The 22,429-nt window shown below is 38.6% G+C and overlaps 1 long non-coding RNA gene across 2 annotated transcripts in view; it reads right to left on the reverse strand.

The window, feature by feature from the left end:
* Positions 1–8,946: 8,946 nt before the first annotated feature.
* Positions 8,947–22,429, reverse strand: part of LOC137850277 (uncharacterized) — a 34,696-nt gene continuing 21,213 nt past the window's right edge. For both annotated transcript variants that reach the window (XR_011092429.1, XR_011092428.1), the window contains exons 2-5: positions 16,838–16,911; positions 14,526–14,671; positions 13,674–13,797; positions 8,947–9,042 (exon numbers count right to left, since the gene is read on the reverse strand). This is a non-coding gene — a long non-coding RNA (uncharacterized lncRNA). The remainder of the gene's footprint in view (positions 9,043–13,673; positions 13,798–14,525; positions 14,672–16,837; positions 16,912–22,429) is intronic.

Raw genomic sequence — 22,429 nt, forward strand, 5'->3', positions numbered from 1 at the left:
AAAAACTCAAGTTTGGGTGCCTTCAGAGGGGTTCCAGACCACTGCTGGCTCTCTGGTGTGCTCACGCATGCTGCCAGCTTAGCCTGCCAAATTCTTATCAGCTGATCTTTCAAATACACAGAGGATCTCTTGTAACATGAAAAATACACTGTTCTAGCATGCTAGGCTTATTCAGGTAACCTTTCATGGAACGGTGTGGAAATAATTGAGTAGTCCCCATAAAGAGCATTGCTTGTCTTTGGTTTGCAGTACTAATTGCACAAATGTTTATGCACATTAGACAATATGCTCAGTGTTTTCAACATCTAAGAACCATGTTAAGAATAAACACTAATGACATATTTTGTAAGATACATAATCTGTTTGTTTATGTGACTCAGTATGTCTAAAGAGGAGATTTTGATTATTTTAATACAGTCCTGTGGTGGCTATTGTTGACTTTCCAATAGGCAAATGGACAGTCTGACAGTTAAATACTTGAAGAGGTTCCATATTTAAATATCTCCAAGAGCTGTAATTTTCCAAGTCAATTAGATCTTACATTTGGGTTAAGGTACATGATAATCTAAGTGATATATATATATCATATATATATATATATATATATATCAGTCAAAGAAATATCTTATTTTGCTAACATGTAGGAAGCAGCTGGAAAAATAAGAAAGTATTGTCACCATGAATTTGTACTTTGGTCAATGCAAAATAAAACCCTTGCAAAATGTTAACAAAACATGCATTCCAAGTATTTCTGTAGTTCGGCTTCTTTCCAGTGAACCCTCTACTCCTCCATCAAAACAAACAAACAGCAAAAGCAGATATATTACTATTTCAGAATGTACTTTTTTAAAAAACACCTCTTCATAACACAGAAGATTTCTAATTAATGTTCACTTTTCAAAAAGTTTGAATTCTTACAGGTAGACAAATTTACAATCATGTTGTCTCATCTTTCCACCTCCCTAACATCATGATACCAGCCCCTATGCCGATATCCCATACATCATATCATCACAGCCTACCTTAGCACCCAGACAAATGAAAGCAGCTGTCTAATTTTTCACTCAAACGTCATAAATCGCACCGATTTCATATCAACATCTTAAATAAACATCTTCTCCAGTCTAGAGGCACATCTCAGGACAGTAATATATCTCTCCTCTTCATCAACCATCTTGAAGTGACTCTAGTTATACCCATAACTATTTCATTCCTAAGTTACAAAGGTGGCATTGCCACCCAGTCTGTAAACAAGGACTAACTCACTGAATTCTGTGACAAACTCAGCACCTACCCTCCTCCCATCAGACCTTTTCTAGAAAGCTTCTCAACCAACATCAACTTTCTAGACAATAAGAGGAACATCACTTTTGCAGCTTACAAAATGGCACACACAGAAAAAAAAACTCCAAATAATATTCCTACCTCCCCAAACTGGCAGCCTTCCCACATAATGTGATCTGATCTGTGAATTGATTATATGCTGAGTAAATACAGTATGAGGGGCAAAACATGCACTGAGTGGAAGGAGAAGGAGCCTCACGGCACAGCTGAATGCTTCCCATAATGTGCTTCATATTGTGAGTGATTGGTTTATTTTACGTAACATCTGAGAGAGAAAGGGAGAAAGTTTCACTGCTAGTGGTTACAGATTTCTGCAAAGGGAAATAATATCTGGCAGAGTAGGGAAACAATACCATGTGTGTATTATTTGTTTGTATCAATCCCAAAAGTAGTACTTGTAAAGAAAAAATATACTGCTAGTAAATGTTATGTATTGTGGTTTTATTAAAAGCTAGTAATAAATTAGAGATTACTCAGTGAAATTTTTATCTAAATTTTACTAACCAAGCTTCACATAGCTTTCTCAGTTAAACAAAAATGTAACACAAGCATTGCAGTCAAGGGAATTGTAGCATGAGATGCTGCGGGAGTACATACAAATTTGAAATTGTATGTCTTGTTTGGGAAAAGGGAGTTTATGGGAAAACTCTCTGCTCTCTGTCAAGGGGTTTAGATTACTTTGCAGCATAATGTCTACAACGTTGAGAGGGGTTGGTGAAGTGGTTGCTATCCTTTGCAAATCCTTATCCTTTGCCCATGTACTCAAACTACAGGCAAGCAATGTCAGTTTTACTTAAGACCTGCTTTTTTCCTCACTAAAGATAAAACAGCATACCATCATTCTGTAGAAAAGCCCCTGCCTTTCTACTTGCTATGTGAGAAATACTTAATCTAGGCTACTTCTTAAACTTATGCAACAGAATTGTATTTAAACAATTGTATTTAAATAATTATACACAAGTATGAGATTGGAGTGCTTGCAGGCAGAAAATGGGTAGGCTGCACTCACCCATACTCAGCACACTGAAGTTTCATGTATTCTCAAAAAGTATTGCTTTTTTCCTCTCACACTACAGGAAATTCAGTAATTAGCATGCTGTTGGTACCAGCTGTTGTGTTAACTAGGAGTTTTAAAATTAGATTAGATAATGGAAAAAATACTGAGGTAAAGAAGATACCTTGAAATTGCAAGATGTGGACTCCGTGATCTATCAAAATGTTAATGATTGAAGGGACCTATAATTAACAATGATAGCACTGCAAAGGATTTGAATGCTCTGTTGCTGCAAGACATGTCACAGACACCATGTATTAATCATGACTTTTTAAATTCTTCTGTCCTCAGTGACCCATTCAAGTGTCACTGAGGAGTACATCTCCGAGGGTGTCCTCACCCTCATCATGGCTCAGTCTCTTGCAGAACTCACTGGCATGATTTCCTTCCTACAGCAAAGTTCAATTTGTTTTTCAATGCTGCCTCTTCTCAGTTTGCAGTAACTGACAAGCCTTGCCCTGGGTAATTTTGCTCACTGGATATGCTCTCTCCAGGACAGTTTTCATTCGGAATCTTTCCAGGATGTGTCACCATGAGTTTGGCTTGTTTTTGGGTCTTAGGTAGCTACTAAAAATTCACCACCACAGCAGTGTTTGTTTGTTTGCTTGTTTGTTTCTTGTATCTTACTAATGAAAGTTGTACACCATAACAGGATCCTGTCAATTCAAAATAAAAGAGAAGCTGATCAACAATAATCACAGAGCAGCATTGTCTTCTGGACTATAAAAGGGCAATGAGGAGCAAGACAATCAATTCTTTTAACTAAACATGGGAGAAAGAACTTGAACAATCTGTATGACTACAGCACAGTTTCAAACTCACATAGGCAAGCCAGTATATGCCTTACAGAGGAAGATGTAAAATGAAAGATCTCCCTTTCCACAAAACCACAATGTTTTAATAAACTACCTTGGCTTTAAACTGCATCTTGCATTGAAAGGGTGATTCTGTTCATATTTTCATCCACAACCAAACTAATAAAAGAGTTTTCTGACGTCCTTTGTCCTTGGCAAAATGTTATTCTTGCTTGTGCTATGTGACTACCAGGTGGGATTGTTATTTAATAAAATATGAGTTGAACTGTGAGAACTTAAAATAAGGAATGGGAACGGCTTTTCAAACTGAATTATTTCACTGATCAATTTATAGTAACAAAGACTCCAATGGCACAACTGAAAAAACAGTCAACTGCAGCACAAGGGTAGGAACGAGTGGCTTACCCATTTAGATGAGAGCTGAAGATGAATAAAGAAGTTACTTTCATAGTTCTCTGTCTGTAGGCTGATGACAAAAGACCTTCAGAGGCACAAATGACAGTGACACAGCTGTTCGTTCCTGCTCTGCCCCTCTTTGGTTGTGCCAGTGCAAGTCTTTGTGGGGTTACACTGAGCAACAGATCAAGGAGCTGATCTGCGTTACCAATAACACCTTCACACAAGCTGGGTTTTTGGCACCACTAGGAAGGGTGTGCACTCCCATAAAGCTGTGTTGCTGTCAACATCCTGTCTCATCAAATCACATTCTTGTGGTGAATTTCTGTGTATCAATGTTTTGTTTCGTTTTGTTTTTTCAAAGCATGTCTGGTCATATTTCATCGTTTGTCTTTAATGTACATTGCAAATAATCAGAAATTAGCATTATGGGAAACACAGCTAACTGAGGAATTATGTTCTCTACCCATAAAACAATCTGAATGTCTCCTTCAGACTTGTCCAGTCTTTAACTTCTGAATGAAATCACCAGCACAAATACTGATCATAAACGGACTGTGGCAATGGCACAGGCAGTAGTGAGCTTAATTAGGCTCTGTCCTTGAAAACCAGATAAAAGCCATGTGTTCACTTTGAACAACACCAGGCAGACATAAACTAGCCATGGCATTTTAGTTACTAACTTAAACTGGTGTCTGTTAACCTCAGAGTTTAATGTTTTCTTTTTACTGACAATGTGCTACATCTGCAGGACTGAAAAAGTCCTAGTTACATCCACACACTCCTAACTCAGTTCAGTGTGCTGGGGGTAGTTTGCTTCCCATAATTAAGCAGACATGACTATAACAGGAGAGAAATTAAGTTTGTTTAAGTACTATGAATTTAAATCATGCAGCTGGTCCATTGGTGATGGTCCCTAGGGGGCGAAGACAGATCATCAGAGACAGAAGAACAAGATCTACATGCAGAATGCATGTAGTGAAACCCAGCAAGGGCTGGCAGTCTAGTCACCTGTCCGTGATGTTATCTGGAATCAGTTATCAAAATCAGAAATAAATTATTTTCTAGGCAGTGATAAGATAAAGAATCATTCCAAAAGCAAATCTGAATTTTATCTTTCCACTAATAATTGTTTTTAAAGGGAAAAATATCCATTTACTTTGCAATCTCCATTTGTTATTTCATACTCAACTCTATATTTCTTACTAGTCCTACAACTAGTTCCAAACAAGGCACTTCAGGTTTCCCTTAGTTTTCTCCAAACCCTTATCTCATGGTTTGTACACTAATACAGCAAGACAAGGGCTGCCCTTCTATCTCATGCTGAAACCTCAGTTTCATTATACAAAGATTTTGGTAATGGAATTTTTCTCTTCCCCTTCTTCCAGTCACTTGTTTTTCTCAGCACTGGAGCTCTCCCACCCCACAGGTAGTGACACAATTATTTGCACAGGGTTTCCAGAGGTACACTAAGCTAAACTAACAGCTCCTTGAACCTATAAGCAGGAGATCGTACCTGTTATTTATCTCCTACTAGCTCTGGTACTCACTGGATCTCCTACTAGCTCTGGTACTCACCAGACCCTCCTTTGAGCTACTTTAATAGGCTAAAATGGCAAGGGAGGGAAATGGGATTAATAGTTTTCTGCTGCTCTATGTAGTGAGCAAAATGAGCTCTCAGAAGGGTCTGACAAATATTGAAGCCATTGTCCAGAATGGGAGGAGAGCCACTGCAAAGCACGGATCAGAGCAGCAAAGAACTACAAAACCCCTCTTTCCCCATAAATAATTTAGTACCTTCTCCTGCCTCCTTTTTGTTTGCATTATTTTTAACCTTATCTGGTTCCTTGATCCAGTTCACAGTCCCCAAACAGTTGTGTCAACAACTGAGCGAGTGACAGCCTGACTGTAGAATTTCTTCAGTTAATTTCTCTCTAAAGGCCACATGTTGCCTGAGCAGTATTTTGCTTCAGGCAAGTCTATCAGGTTCATTTAAATAAGACTATGCGTGGAGGTGTTACCAGACATGAGGACGATGAGAATCTGGTGCATTCATCTTATAGAAAGGTTCTATTAGTCTACTGAACTCTGCTCTACCAGAACAGAAAAAAATATCATTACAAATAATAGGCAGCTGGGATTGTGTGGTATATTCCAAAATCACCACTGTTCTCAAGTTTGTCTTCTTACTTACAAGGTTTAGTCCCTACAAAACGCTGAGATAAGTTTATGTTACTTATGTTACTCAGGGAGTGAAACCAATCACTTTGGTGATTCCACTTATCAAGTGATTGGCACTTCCAGAACTGCCCGTCCTCCCCTGGAGCTTCAACATGCAGACAACACAGCAACTACAATTTTCTTCCTCCATAAGCAGCAGGACAGAAGGTGAAAGACCTAACGGTAGGCCTTCCCACAAATCTCGTTACAGTGGGTGGTTTTATCTCTAATCTGTGGAAGCAAAAATAAACTATATATAACAGAAGTAGCTATCTTCTATTAAAAAAAAAATAATAATATATTTTTAAAAAAATGCTTTTAAAGATCACTGAATTATTTTAATACAAAAAAATATAAATAATTTTACTTCTTTGAGGTACTCCCACTTAAGTATTTATAGACTGTAAAGATCTATAGTTTTAGAAAAGAATGAACTAATGATCTGAGCCAGAGACAGGCAAGTAGAGAGTCAGAGCTTTATTTAGGTCCTATTGCTACATTTCTCCCATTAAATTTTCTCTGATCTGCAAAAAAATATACCTGTATCCTTAGCTAATCTAACTCAGATGACAAATGTGGCCCTGTACTTACTAAAGTGAGATATTGTATTGAGAGATATTGTACTTTCAGGTGTTCCTTTTTAATGCAAGCTGGGTACTGGTAATACTGACTGGATTAGCTCTATGCAAATTCACGAGCAGGTCTGGCTGCTATGAATTTTTCATAAAAAAAAACAGTAAAAAGCTTGAGAAATCAACCAAATATTTTGGGAAGTAACACTGCAAACTGACACTGGGCAAGATCTGCAGTCATCACCATCTCTGACAGCCCAGCTCAGAGGGAACAGTGGCAGCTGAGGTGCAGCTGTCACTCGACACTGTGATGAAAATGCAGATTGATTATCAGACCTTATGTGACACTGACACTTTATCCTTTCAGTCTTTATGGATTTTAATGCTCATTTAAGTGGGACTTCTCAAAAGCTGTGAAAATTTCATTCAAACTGTGATATATCTGACTATATAGTTCCAGGGGTGCTTATCTTTCAGGGTGGCACTGCTGATCCTCCCCATTCCTGTCCTTATTCCATCCCTGCTTTGTCCCTGCAATGTCTGATCCAATAAGCCTAATTTCTGTTAAGCACCTCTGTGAACTTTTAAAATCAGATTTGCTAAACATGATCCTCAGCTCTCCCAAGACTTTTCCTCACTAAATTACTGCCATTCACTCATCCAATGTGTTCTTCAGCAGAACTGTAATACAGCCAATGATCTCGAGAAAGCAGCAGCAAACCTGTCCTCCAAGCAGTGCAAAATTCTCAGTTGCAGCCAGACAGACAACAAAAAGCATGAGCACAAGGATCTAGCCAAAATTCAGACCAATAGGCATGTACTAAGTGTAAGTTGTAGTATCTAGAAGAAAGAAAAGAAGCATGCCTTAGGTCAGACATCTGTATTCCTAACAGGTCAGGAAGCAAGAAACCATTTTAAACTATTCATTCCAGACAAGAAAAGAGCATCCCCCTAGAGCATATTTGCTCTAACAGAACATACTTTCTACTCATTCATTCTACAAACTGCACCCAATGGGATGATGGAGTTGAAGAGGTGTGTCTTTTTCTCCTCCAATACCCCATTTACAATATTCTGGTGCTGGTAAGCATGAAGCACAAAAGAAAGAGCAGAGACTGGATACCAAAAAAGTTTAGGAGTTTACAGGTTTTCTTTCTTGTGGTTTAAAAAGAAATACAGAAGAGTGGGCATTTATTTATTTATTTTAGTTGTCTCACAACAGTCCCCACATATTCATCATACAATGCAATATCTCTCTGGTAACTCTAGAGAAAATACCTAATTATTCTTCCCATAAATATGTTTGCTTTCTTTGGTTTATGTAGCCATTGAAATGAACCAGGAATGTTCTGGGTCTGTTTATCTAATTGCCATTGAAGGATTAGCTGCCATACATGCAAAGATTGTCATACTTTTTTAGCATAGGCTTCAGTTTTGCTTTGTCAGAGATTTGCGAAAGTCTTGTCAAAATCATGCTACTCCTGCTTTGACTGGATATAATGATGTTTTCACAAGGGCAAAGTTTAGACAGACAAAGAGATAAAAATATAAGGTCACTTCAGTGAGGCAATCTGAGCTGGAATGTACATTTTGAATGACCAAATCAGTAGACTTTGTACAAGGCTTTTCTCTCAGCTCTGAGCCCTTCCAATAGAGAATATCAGCCTGGTGACTAAAGGACAGACTACAGAGTTGGTTTTTATTCCTGGCATGGATACAGATTCGTTGTGTGACCTTGATCGAGTAGTTTAACCTCTGCATTTCCTTATTTGTAAACAAGAATAATCACCATCTCTTACCTCATAGGTTTAATTCATGAATACTTGTGAAAAGCCTTGAGATTCTTGGCTGAATGTTGCTATAGAAACAAGATGCAAAACTACAACGCAATCGTGTATGATACTTTATGACCCCAGTCACTGTAGTACTCAACTATTTCAGCCTTTCATTTTAATACAAGTGGTAATATAAAGAGAGAAATAGCAGCCATGTCCTATTTCATCCATTTTTAAAGATGGGGAATTCAAGTACAGACATTACACCTACACAACATTTTGAGTTCAAAAGTGTGCTTTAGTATAACTTTCAAATTCACTTACATAGCTGAGGTAGATATAGGAAAGACTGGGAAAGAAATCTCAGGTCTAATCTCCCCTTGACACAGGTCCAAATGTACACATATACAGACCATATGGGCATGGTGACCATGCTGCATTTAGCTGGCCACCAACATTTATCGCATCTACCCGTCTTGCAATATAGCTGCTAAGCACTTCCTAGGTGAGTTCATATATTGTCCATTGAAAAAGCAGATAGTGGGATTTTTAGGCAGCCTAAGAGACCCACACAACCTTAGCAAAGGAGTGTCCAGTGGCTTCATAGAAATGGGTGATGGATCAAACCAGCTTTAGATTTCTCAGTAGCACAGCCCGCTCATGCACAGCATAGGCACAAATACAGACACATCCTACTCAAGTCAGGGACTTAATCCACATTGACACAAGTCAGTGAAGGTTCTTTCAGTGGTTAAATGACCAACTCAGAATCAATGAAGGAAACCAGCCTCTCACCTTAGTCCACTGTCCAACCAGTCCATCCTTGTCCTCTATGTGTGGAAATGCCAACAACATTGCTAGGAGTGCTGCACATTTAGAAGAGAACAATAAATCTGAGATCATCACAACACATGGAAATACTTCTACATAGTGCAGGTGGTTATACTTGACATTCATGAACCGAAGTCAGTCTGTGCAGCAACCATGGAAATCATTTTGTTTCAGAAACTTGTATTAAATAGTTGGAAATGACAACTAAACGACATTATTTGTTGTTATTGCTCCTCAAAATCTGATACTGTTTGAACTATAAAAAGTTCTAATTAAGCCTTGGAAATTAACACGTGACATTTGTGATAAGATTTCTATTAATAAAGTTTGTTTACTGACAGGCTTTCTGCTGCTCCTCCCCTGGCCACCAACATTACATGCAGCCAGTTTAATCATAACACTGCTAGCTGTGAAGTGGTGAAGTATCAATGCTTTAAGCCTGCTTATCATCATATGGCTTAACTTATTGACATAAAAGCCAGTATAGAATTATATGGTGAAAGAGTGTTTTAGCATGCAAGAATTTATACAGCGACTCATGTCTTCTGATGTAGACCCAGTCACTCACTGTCAAGATGCTCAAGATCCATCTGCACCAACAGGAGTCAAGCGTGAAGGGACAACCTATGTCATTAGGTTATACCATAGTCAGCAAGCATTCTGTATTGCTGAGAAACAGTTTCTAAATCAAGATCATCATAAACTACTAGATTCTGAAGTTAAGCATCATCATATGCTAAGAAATTCTCCTATGGCTGTGAAGTGTTTTGTGTGTGTTTTTTTTTTTTTTAATTATATGCTGTATTTTCTTACAATACTTAGGGAAACATTTCAAATTACTTTAAATTCTATTTTAGAAAAACAGCAACCATGCATAAAACATCTTACATAAAGCCTTCATAAATATTTTCCCTACAGTGATTCAAATAAGTGTTTGACCTAATGCTCCTTTTTCTTAGATTAGACCAAAAAAACCTTGGCAGGAGTTTCTGGACACTTGTATACACAGCTGGGCTCCCCATGGGCCGGAAGATAAACTTAAAAAATAAGAGTCCATTGTAGATAATCGTCTTCCAGACCTTCTTCACAACGTTCATTCTGAATATCTCAATGATGACAAAGAGACCATACACATTAGATGGGTCTTATAAAAAGACCTTTCTGCAAGCCCATCTTAGTTTGGCAAGGCCAACTCTTAGTATTATTTTGTCTGTCTGCCAACACTCAGCTTTGCACTGAATGATGACCTTCAGTACCTTAGCTGAGGAACAGTGCAAATGACATGTTAGCAGCCAACCCCTACTGAATGGCATGAGACTTCAGCAGGTTTAGCTGGCAAGCTGCTGCTTGCTGGGTTAACACATTTGGGGTATTGTTTGAGAGCTCTGTGGCTGTGGAATAGCATTTGCATGAATCGGCAAACACGGAAATATCTGTATAGATATGATATGTATAGAAGTCAATATTGGTCACTTTTATCAGGCAGTATATCTTGGTTTTCTTTTGTGGTTTGAGTTAGACTAATCTGCAAGCCTAGATTAAAAAGAATAGTAAAATGCCCTTCCTTTAGGGATCTACTGTTTATTGCTTTCTTCCCACCAAAGGAAAAGCAGGGCAGAGACAGAGATTGAATCTTATTTATTCAATCCTACATGAGAAGGGAGAAATAGGGTGAGTGAAAAGAGGCAATGAGCTCTCCTTGTTGGGATCTTGCCAGGTGTCTCTCACACATCACCAGATAGAGGAAAGACCAATGCCCAGAAATTCCACAGCCAGGCTCCCGCTACCTCCACTCCTGCCTGTAAAGATGACCCATTACTACCACAGAGATTGCCATAAGTAAGTGATCCTGTGCTTTTAGCACAAGAGGGGACTTCCCCTTTTCCACTGCTTTTCATGTCACTTCAGGAAAAAAATGGGTCTTTGGTTTCATTGTTTTCTTTACATTTTTAAAAGATGTTTTTAATACATTAATAAAGAGACGTTCTGCTAGGAAAGCAGAAGGAGGGTCCTGACCTGTTAGTGTTCCTTGTTTGCTAATAAAACTCTGCAGGTCACTGTGATGCTGCTAGTATGAACTCAAGGCATAACAATATGAATTCAAATGAGAAAAAAAAAAAAAGTTTGTCTTTCTTGTACACATCTAAGGCCACATGATTGTTAAAATATAATGCATCAGTTTCTTACACTTTGTTCATCATATAAACCACCAAATTGTGGGTATAGATTGCCATGGTTCCAATCAGGAAAAGTGCTGAGACAGGGTCAGACCCTTTCAGTTTGTATTCATTAACTCAGGCTTCAATAGGACAGCCTCATGGCAGAGATTCTACATCTGCAGTGCAGAGTTAATGTCATGGAAAAAGATGTAAATTATCTGCTGTGCAAAGACATTTAACTGATAGATGCAAATGAAGCAGAATCATCCTCTGACTCTGCCTTCATTCCCACTGCTGAGTGCTAGTATTACCATTAGATGTCTAAGGCAGCATCAGCCACTTTTTAAAAAGTGCAACTAGTATGTAAAGTTTTAGTCTATGTTTCACTTCAACCTACCCTGAACTGAAAAAGAAAACAAAGAGGTGTCACCTCACAAAAGCAGCTTCTCTTGACCCCTAAAGAAAAGCTACAGTACAGAATACAACACTACCTTCTACTCCGATGTAGAAACCTCTAGTCACTAGAGGAAGCACTTGTCCCCACACCCAGACATCCTTTGGCTCCCAAGACTGCTAGTTAGCACTTTGATCCTGTTTAACAGCTGTAGGTTAGTCTAAAAGCAACAACCAATTATAGAAAGGCCTTATAAAAACCTGTGAATTCTAATGGCTTCAGATGAGTTAGGTGTTCTACAAGGTGGAAATGTCCATCTCTCCTGGTCTGCCCTTGCTTACTGCCCCTTCTTACCTCTGTAGACTTTCTATAGCCCAGTCTCAAGTTCAGGTTTTTAAAGATTTTGTGAAAGCTGCCAAGCACTTCACTATCCAAGCTGTGAAAGCTAGCTTGGATAGGGAGAGGAAGGGATGGTGGAGACAGGCAGCACCCCACAAGGAAAGGGAGTGTGGGCTGCACTCTAGCCCTCCCAATGTGCAAAAACATTTTCCCCTGGGAAATTCAGAGGGAACACAAGCTATTTCAGCTGCCTGCTCTAAGAACTTCTGTATCTTAGATGACTGGCACAGCTCATGCTTTTAGCTCTGGCACATTGACCAACAAACAGGTCTGTCATCACATCAGCACTGCTCAGTGTACTAATTAGTATGTTCACATTGTCAATGTGTCTTATTGCCTAATTATTTCATAACTGAGGGCTATGTACTGCGCCAGATGCAAGTGCACAGCCCACACAGACTTCAAGGGCTCCCTTCATGCACAGGTCTGCTGGAATCTACGTTTTTCATAACTTTATTTATCTGACCTGTAAATATTTTGGAGAACACAATGGTGCTTTTGAACGTTTGCATATTTACCTTGACTACGCACTGAAGCTGTACTTACACATGTATCTCTTGCAGAATTCATTCATGAGGAAAACCATACAAGTTTACAAGTTAATCATTTTCCTGAATGTCAGAAGCCAGGGCAGATCAGGATGTACATTGTGTTGGCAGGGCTGCAAAGTAGGCTGCTTTAGTATTAATAGTAAACTTCCAAGCCTCAGTAAGATTTTTAATAGTTTTTGTGCAACAGGTTAACAAGTAGCCACGGATATTTCTCATAAAGAATTTCAAATCCTGGGTAAAGGGCACAGTCATTAAGTGAAAGCGTCTTGAGTTTTGAATTCAATACGAAAAGAAAGTGTCCAGCACTTCCTGCCTCTGAGTTGAACAGATATTTTGTCACAGTAAGAAAGTACAGGGATTTCAAAAATCCATTGATCGTCACCCAAATGTTCAAAATCCACATCCTATAAGATTTTGTCATAACTGCTAACTGAGAATGTGGCTTAGTAGTTCACTCTACATGGGCTCAAACATCAGCTACAGGATCAGTGAGACCAAAAAGGCAACACTCAGCTGCACAGAGCAGTGGGGCACAGTATGCCTTAGAGGCTCCACCTCACCACCTGGCAGATAAATAAAACCCACCTTGTAAACCAAACTGGTGGCTGGGATGACTGACATACTGACTGACACACATTCTACCATCCTTGTTTGGGGGACATTCGGCAAGGGGAACACAACCACCTAAGTAAAAAGCTTTTCAGAGAAGTCAGACTACTTTTTCCAACCACCTTACATAGAAAACAGTAAGATCCTTGCAATGACAATTCAGACCCATCTGTCCCCGCATCAGGTACTGATGATAGCCAAGAGAAAGGGATCACTCCTCTGGGCTTATGTTTCATCAGACAGTAGTATTCTTTCATCATTCTCCCTCTCTCATGTTTTCTCCTGGTTACAAAATATGAGATTCAAAACACATGAAAGTTACTTAACATTCTGCCTCTGTCATCTGTCCCTCCAACTGCCCCTTCTTCTCTCACCCCCAAATTTGCTTCTTGTGGTTCCTTACAGAGTGTAAACAGAAAGTAGGTCAGACAAATGGGCGCTGTCAGATGACTAGTTCCAATTCATGGACATTCTGTTGTCTCTGTAGTACCATAGCAAGTTGTTGTTACAAATCCTTAGAAGTTTGTTTTAGCCTGAAAGGTTATTAGACTTACTCGACTGGCAAAGGAGAAGGCTTTCCACAGGAATTTCGTCTGGTTAAGTCAACAGAACTCTGCCTGCAGAGCACAGCTTCCAAACCTGAGGCTCCGTTTTGTATAATTAATTCTTCCCTTTTTCCTGTTAACAATAAAAATGTTATTAAATGCCTGAACAACTTAACAACTGGTTTTATTTTCCCTTCTCCCCCAGCCTTTACCCACGCACTTCAATCCCTCGGTTTCAATAAGTCATTTTAGTTTTTACTCATAGCCAGTGCTGGATACATGTGCTTCAGCTATCGATAGGCTTCACACAGCCACATGACAGCGCCCCACTGTGTGATAAGGACTACATCAGAAGGTGCTAATGGCAGAGGACTGGGGGTAAAGCTCTCTTAACTCCCCAGGTAAAAGCACCACCAGACAGTTACAGTGGCAAGTAAAATATTCTGACAGATGCTTGATCTAAGCTGACAGTGGCCCTCCAATGGTGTTCACAGTTTTAGTGAATTAATGGCAAGAAAAACAGTATCTGCTTGATTAGCTCCATGTTCAAGTAAGGCCTGAATGACAGTTTTAATAGTTTGATATCAAACCACCTGCCAGAACAACAACCTGATTCCCCCAGATTCCCATCATATGTGAGAAACATGGTACAGTAAATAACCCTAGGTTGGTACTCTGTTAGACTGTATCATCACATATTACAGCAGTAACTCTAATCAGAACAAATCCCTATTAAGATTTATTGCCCTAAGTAAAGGGGTAACCACTTCCTCTTCTTCAACAAAAATTAAAAAACAAATACAGCAACACATCAGGGCAGAAGTGCAGAGAAAAGAAAACTCAGCATGACCGTAAACATACCACAAGTGAAACTCTAATACCACTAAAATCCATGGCTACAGGGTTCAATGGGACCAAAACGTAACTCCACATGTCTGGTTTTGTGTTGCTTGGTGAAATTAACAGAACAAACACTGGTCATCAGTCCTCCCATTCATGAGGAAATCCTAAATTGTGGCAGGCCAAGAAAAGGGAATACATTATTAAATTGGGATCAGAAGTGGGAGGAAGTCAAAGTATAAAGTGATCCAATAATCTGGCCTATTCAATTAGGAAAAAATTCCTAGGAAACTGTTTTAACTGACAGAACACAGAGCAAAACTGGATGCAAAAACATTCAAATGGAAGGATGCTCCCTCCCCATTTATATTCCACATGTTATGCCCAATGTAAAATCTTACATTTCCCACTGCATATATCCTATATATATAATGATAATAGTAATAATAATAATTTAAAAAAATATGTATTTGAACAAATTGTAAAAACCTATCCTAAAAAATAGAACCCCTCCTCTTCAGAGAAAATACTGAAATTCCCACGGTGGCTACTACTTAGGATTTCTTACAGTAAAAAAATGCTAATTTAATCACTAAGGGTGGAACTCATCTGTTCTGAAGTATCTGTCTAGCCATGTGGAAGTTAGGTACCTGTTCTAACTACTTGTAGACTCTACTAAAGGGAGGGGTTCTAAGGCTTCAGTGGGATAATTCTTCCTATCCTAAAATAATGATCTATAAGGAATGGCAACTCTGGAGGACAATTCAGCCCATTGACTTTACATTATTTGCAAGAAAGAGAGCCCAGATGACTAACTTGTATCCTCTAATTAGATAAGACTATATGAGAAGTATCTCATCCCAAGTCTTTGAGTTTATAGCATAGAGGATCCAGGTTCTTTCCCCTTAAACTTCTTTTAGAAATTATTTTCTGAGTAAATGTTGCAGTGGCTAACATCATTAACTCTTGGATTCAAGTATCTCATAGATCCAAGTAAGGTCTTGAAATTGAGGATCACATCTAAAAAAAAACAGCTCCAATACTATTAAGCTGCTACTAGTTTCTTTTGGAACAGCACCTTATAAATGTTCTGGCTCATAAACTACTGGCACTCAACACCTTTTGCATCTTATGCTTTATCATAACATGTGGACATTTCTAATTTATCTGTGGTTGTTCAGTATGAAATTCTCAACACCACTTGGGGGTATCCTCAAAAATTTCTTGGTTATCTAATAGCACTCAGTTCAGAAAACAGGGTTAAGTGTAGAAGTCAGCAAGAGACTTTCCAATTTAAAAAGGTCATCCTTGTTAATTAATTTAGACTATTATTCATGCGCCTTAAGCAGCTATTAAACTTTTGGTTGATAGCTTTTCAATACTGTTCATTTAGTGCTTCCTTCCTGAACACAAGTATCTTCTCTATTCTAAGGCAACAAATGTTACAGGCAGATCTCTTTAGAAAGTACAATGTTAATGGCAGGAAAGACAACGAGTGACACAGCTGTATAGTTAAAAGCTTATTAATTTTGCAGTAGTCAACAGTCCTGGACGTGTACCTCAAAATTTAGCCCCAACTGTCTCTTTCTAACCATTGATGTAAGTGGTATTGCTTTGCTGACACGTTCAAAATTTGACTTCAGTGTTCACATCTGGTTTTGTGCCATTGGAACCTGGACTTACTTCCATAAAACTGGTCTTCCTTCCATAAAACCCCAGACACACAAAAAAAATCACATAACATATGAGCTATACTAAGTATCTCCCAGTTACAGTGAGATGGAAACCATGACAGGAGCTTATTCTGCTTGCTGCTGTTTTGTCTAATAGGGCATGCCTGCCATGATTTCCAACAAGGTGTGACTGTATCTTATGAAAGTATGCCCAAACATGCAGACTGTGAGCAATGTAGCACTGAAGCTACAGATCTTGGTGCAAACTGCAAAGCCTGCCTGAGAAGCAAATTCAGAAAGCAAATGTGCTGAATTCTTCTTTGCTACTGAATCTACACTAGTAGTAGTATTTGACTGAAATTAATTAAGTCTAATTTGAGTATTTTTAGGTAATATGATTAAGGTGATTGCCATATGAATATCTTCATTGTAAGACATAGTACTTTATTGTGATTGACAGAACTAAAGAAAGGTAATGTCATGGGAGAATAGGGACAGAGTGAAGTCAGGTGGCTTCCTTAAGTTACTCCTAAAAATGGCATTCACATACTAATACAAACTGCATGGCATGAACTATAACGTATGGGTACAGGAACAGATCATTTCTAAACTTCAGTCTCAACATACTTAAGTAGCATTGGTTACGCCAACCCAACGTACCTCACTTTCCTTTATCAGAACAGTAGCTGATAGTTCCTGTCAACTTTGCAAATTCACTCTCCCAGTTCTGCAATCTGAAAAACAACAATAACTCAAAAGTTATTAAAAGCAAGCATGGGAATAGTGTTAATGACAAATATTTACCTCCTTATTAACTCACTTTAAGGGCTATGGAAGAGCAGCAGTATCTAAAGAGTTATTTTTCTAAAAGTTCCATTTTCAGAAATCTTTTTTGTCTGCTGACAGCTAGAGTTCCCCTCACACCTCTGCACTGCAGATTGTGTAAGTCACCTGGAAGATGACATCAGATTTCACCATAAAAAAGTGGCAGCATCAAGCAATAGCTGACCACTGCATCCACATATATACATGAGGTCTCAGTTATACTGCTGTTGCTATAGTCCTCCAAATTTCTTACTTCTAAACAGAATCTTCTGATACAGTTAATATCAATTTACAGAGGTTTCGGGTCAATCCAGGGACTGAAAGAGAAAAACATAATGCAGTTGCAAACACACAGTCAATTCAAAAATGCAACTTTTGAGGCTCTTTTGCTTCTTGATTCTTTTGTCAAATCTTTCAAATGACTCAGAAAGTCATAACCACTAATACTGTCTTCAGACTCTACAGCTGAAATGCTAAAATTCCATATTTGAAAAACAAACCATGGAAAAGTAAAATTGAAAACATTCTTAAAAGGTTGATTAAAAAACTATTTCAACACAGAGTTTACATAAAGAGCTCAGAATGAAAAGCAAGTAGAAAAGACAAGAAGACCGCTAACAACCAGAAATTCATGTTACATCATGTTTTGATTTAACAATAAGTTGGCTAACTCTAGCACATACAAATCTGAAGTTTCCAAGTTTTAAGATTTGAAAAAGTCACACACTTTCCTCGGTCCTGTCATGAAATACCCTTTTAATTTATGCCCTGCTTCATAGAAGTAAGTTGAAAATACATTTTCATGTGTATACCCAATGCTACTCTGTTGATAAAGGAACCAAGAAAGAGCAAGCAGAAGTATGTCAAATTCCTCCGTCTGGCAGAAGAGAGGAGTTCAAACAGGCATGTAGCAAACCCAGTATTCTAAGCACCAGTGAGACTTTGACCTGGTTACTGGATTCTCAAGGGTATGGCACACCCTTGGGTGAATCCTATATAGTGAAAACATTGTGTTTAATGTCTAAACATACAGTTCTAATGTTTAGGTCTTGAAACTAGATGCAAACTTTTCATACAAGGGAGCTCAAATCAGGGTGCTCATACTCAGATACTGTTTTCAAAATGCACATAGCAAAGTCCCTGAAAGTCTATTATACCATCTGCTTGTAGTATTGCCACAAGAACTCAGTAGGACATCAGGGAAGAAAAGACTTTACATGGTCATTAAGGTTACAAAATTGCTTCTATTGCCATAGCCCTAATTCCTACTGACTTCTGCTTTGAACTGGAACAAGTTCAAAGCTCCTAAAAATCAGCTGCAATAAGTGACTATATTCAACTCCCCCTCTGAAAACTGTTGAGGTAATCTAACAGCAGATGAGCAAATAACATCATTTCAAAATACATACTGGGTATTTGTAAATTATTTTGTTACTTTAAGTCCTGAATGGCAATAGAAAGAAAACAAAACAGCAGATACTGATACTACCAATCATTCAAAAGCAATGAACTTAACCAAAAATCCCAAGACTGTTTGAGAATTTGAGAGTTTTGTAAAATATATTAATGGCTTTGTTTCTTTCTGCTTCAATCTTTCAGGTTTGCAATTTCTGCAAATACAAGTGTTTGAAACTTTCTATCTTAAATACAGGATCTAACATCTAGCAGTTAATACTCACTTGTAAAATCTGAAATCCGCTGAACAACATGGGGTACAGTAATGTTGGTGGTCACACAGACTCAAATTAAATAAATTCAACAGGTACATCTTGTACAGAAAACTTAAGTGGAATCTGTTCCTTCCTTTTCTGCTGTAGCTGCCTCTCATGCCCTACCCATCCCATTTATCTGGTTTCCCATATCTCTATCCTACAGCACAAGGTAAATAGATCCCAACAGCTTGATTCTTAGATACTTTCATTCACTTAGCCCATTGTTTCCAAAAACTAAGAAATGAAGAGCTATCAGCGCTTCTCTAAGAAAATAGAATAAAACAGAGAAGATGTCTTGAGAAAGTGAAATCCAATACTTCAGAAATTAGGCAGGGCACAGTGTAGCTGTTCAAATCCTGGAAACAGATAATCTGCCAGTAGCATCTTCTCCAAAAATACCTACTGTGCATCTGACTGTGTGAAGTCTACTTTCCTAACACCGAAAGACTCAACTCAGGAATACAGGTTAAAATACCAAAGACTTCAGGATAAATATGACACTTTATTCTGAAGCAATCACTACACAATGAAGAACTGTTAACCAGGACAAACAGCTTTCAAATAGCACAACTCTGTGCATTCCCTGCTCCATTTCCAGTCCCTCTGAGAAAACCAGGGGCAAAAAGCTGGGAAGACTAAACCAGTTCCCCCAAGCAATGCAAGTTCTGTCATGGCCTGCTGCCACTAAAATAAAAGGCAACCCATTACAACCAGCTTTAGTCAGCTGCCGCACACATAGAGCTGAAAGAGTCATCTCAGGCCTCCTTTAGAATGAATGGAGAAAACAGGCATTTAAGGACTGATTCATCTGGTTTATTTTAGTGACATTAGGATGAGATAAATTGTTCTGCAAAATGAAAAAATATAAAAAAATAAAATAAAAAAAAAGCCCCAGAAATGCCTATTTTCCTCCATACACAATAAATGAAGACCAGACAAGGAATTGCCTGCATTTGTTAAGATGAACTCCACCCAGAAAAGCCTGTGGCATACATTCACCCCTCTCAGAGACCTTTTGTTGTAGCTGTTAAAGTTTCTGTAGCTTCCAGAATACTGGGCAACCAGGTTCCCTCCACACTACATGGACGGGGGATGTCATGGACACCCAAAATTATTCTAGGACTTGGAAGATACCAGATCCTACTGGGTGGACTGACATGGATTTGGAGGGTATGACTTATGATGTGGTCTATGTGGTAAATGAAAAAGAAACAGACCAGAGAAGCCATCTTTCCTAAATTGGTGAGATAAACTCCCTCCCATTGTGAGTCTTATAACAGCAAGAAGCAGCATAGCTGCCCAAGGAAGGTCAAGGAATTGTTTTATCTGCACAGGAAACTGAGTTAGCCAGGCACACAGCCTATCCACACAGCAGTCAGGACACTTCTGAATGAGCTTTAAAACTCCAACCCTACCAAGTATTTTTCCTGCTGGACAATCATATGTTTTCATGTGTCCCTGGATTTAGCTGTGACAATGCTCTAACAAGTGCAGAATGAATAGTTAATGCTTTTGGCTTCGAGACAAGCACTGCGGAGCACTACAGACACAGTTACTGCTACATATATTTTGTCAATACAATCTGAAGCCATGAAGTATACTGCCAACAGAAGCAGACAAATGTGAATGCATTCTGCCAAAAGAACTCACTAGCTGCACTGTGCCAACAGACTGCCAGCTACATCTCCTCATGCAGGAAAGGTCTTGGATTTCCACTGTCTTTCATGTTTCCTGCCAGGTTCCTGTATTAACTGGATGGATTAATACTTTACAGTCAAGAAGTTGACACTGGTTATCTTCACAACTGGTTTTAGTCACTACTCAAAACTAGACAACATCAATTTACACCATTATCTGTACTGAACAATGTAAATACAAGGCTGTAAATATCTGGGAGTGCTTAATGAAATGATGTTAAACTCCATAAATGTGGACTTAACTGAGGAGTCTGTGAGGTTTCATATGCTGATACTACAGGCTTAGGATACTAGTCCAGCAGGTACACCCAGCAGACACCATGCTGAAATAGCTTTATAGGTTGTGCATCAGTACAAATCAAAAGGACAGATATACCAGAAATGGTAAACCATTGCCTATGTTTCAGACTAGGATTTTGCTTTTTGCAGTCCCACCAATTAAACTATCTTGCTGGAAAACTAACTGGTGATTCAGGGTATTTGAGTGTTCTTTGAAAAGACTGTGGTTTTCTGCTGTTCACTGATCCAGTGGATAGGGAATTTTGTGGGAATGTACTGATTCTGATTTTTTTTTTTTACTTTTTTTTTTTTTGGAGAGTTTGAAAATCCCTCCAAACAAAAAGTAAGATTAGCCTAAACTCAATCAAGTGCTGAACCACAGAGAAGATTAAGAAGAGATATCTCATTTGCTATTTTTCCTCAGCTTATGAAAATGCCACAAGGTCTTCAGCCTTTCAGACTCTTTCCTTCTCTTTCTCTCCACCAAAGAGCACCTGGTTCAGAATGGTATACTTCGATCATAACATATCCCATGACTATTAGCTTGCTGTGTGATACCCTTCCCTAGGATGCAGGAGATCTAGACTGACGCTGAGTGCAGACTAGTTCATACCACTACCTTGACACTGTCTCCTTTATCCACTGTGTGTACCCTACTCATCAAAGTTATCTTGGAGCCAAGCTGCCTGGTTTGAACTGGGGATTCTCAAATGATCATTAAAAGCTCTTTCTGATGAAATGGTTACTGAAATCTGCACATTCCTATGAAGTTTTATAGTTTCGATGCACCAGCACCAAATGAAATGTTCTTGCACATTATCTTCACTCCCCCTAAGGAGAGGATGAGAAAGGAAGTACAGGACAAATACGTAGGCAGATTAGCCAACAGACTACAGGAGGGCACTCAAATACTGTGATGATTTGTATATACTAAAATGTGGGCTCTGTTGAAATAACAGAAGAGCCAGTGCCAGCCATAAAGTAGCAACTGATTATTTATGCAAAGAGAAATAAGAAACTAATCAATTACAGATGCCATTTATTTTGCCTATACTAGGACACAATCAAACATGCAAAAATTCCCATGACACCTACCAGAAATAAAAGCAATGTATTGTAGCAATGTCATACCTATTGTAGTGATGTCATACAGAAGTTGATCTTGCAAGTCACACAAGCAAAAGTAATCATTTATTCTCCATGGTAAACACTACACCGAGTTTACAGTTAGTATTAATACTGATGTATGAGAACTACTGTCATCCTGTAAAATTGATACTGGACAGACATACTTAATACTGAAATTTTTCCATCTGACTGAGTTACAGTTAATGGGCCGCACTGCAATGAACTCCACTTAGACATTCTCTGTTCAGGATCGCACAGCCAGGAAAGCTCTCCCTTTTCCAGATCTGTTCTGAATTAGATCCCATCAGTGAGTAAATCAAGTTGATCAAGACTATTAGGTAAAAATAAATAAATAAATAAGTAAAATAAAATAAACATGAAAGCAGCTGATGACTTAGACAAACTACAGTCTACCACGTCTGTGGTGGCAAGATGTTTCAGGAACTTTCATAATGTGGTAGGAGAAATTCTGCTTACCTTAGGAAAAAATCTAAAAGAACACTATTTCCAGGATGCACTGGTTAAGGAAGTCTTACAGCTAAAAATTACTCGGATTTCCTGCAGTAGCAACCTTGGCAAAAACTAGGGTGAACCTAATGATTGTCTTGAAG

Source organism: Anas acuta, chromosome 1 (assembly GCF_963932015.1).
Source record: "Anas acuta chromosome 1, bAnaAcu1.1, whole genome shotgun sequence".
Classification (NCBI taxonomy): domain Eukaryota; kingdom Metazoa; phylum Chordata; class Aves; order Anseriformes; family Anatidae; genus Anas; species Anas acuta.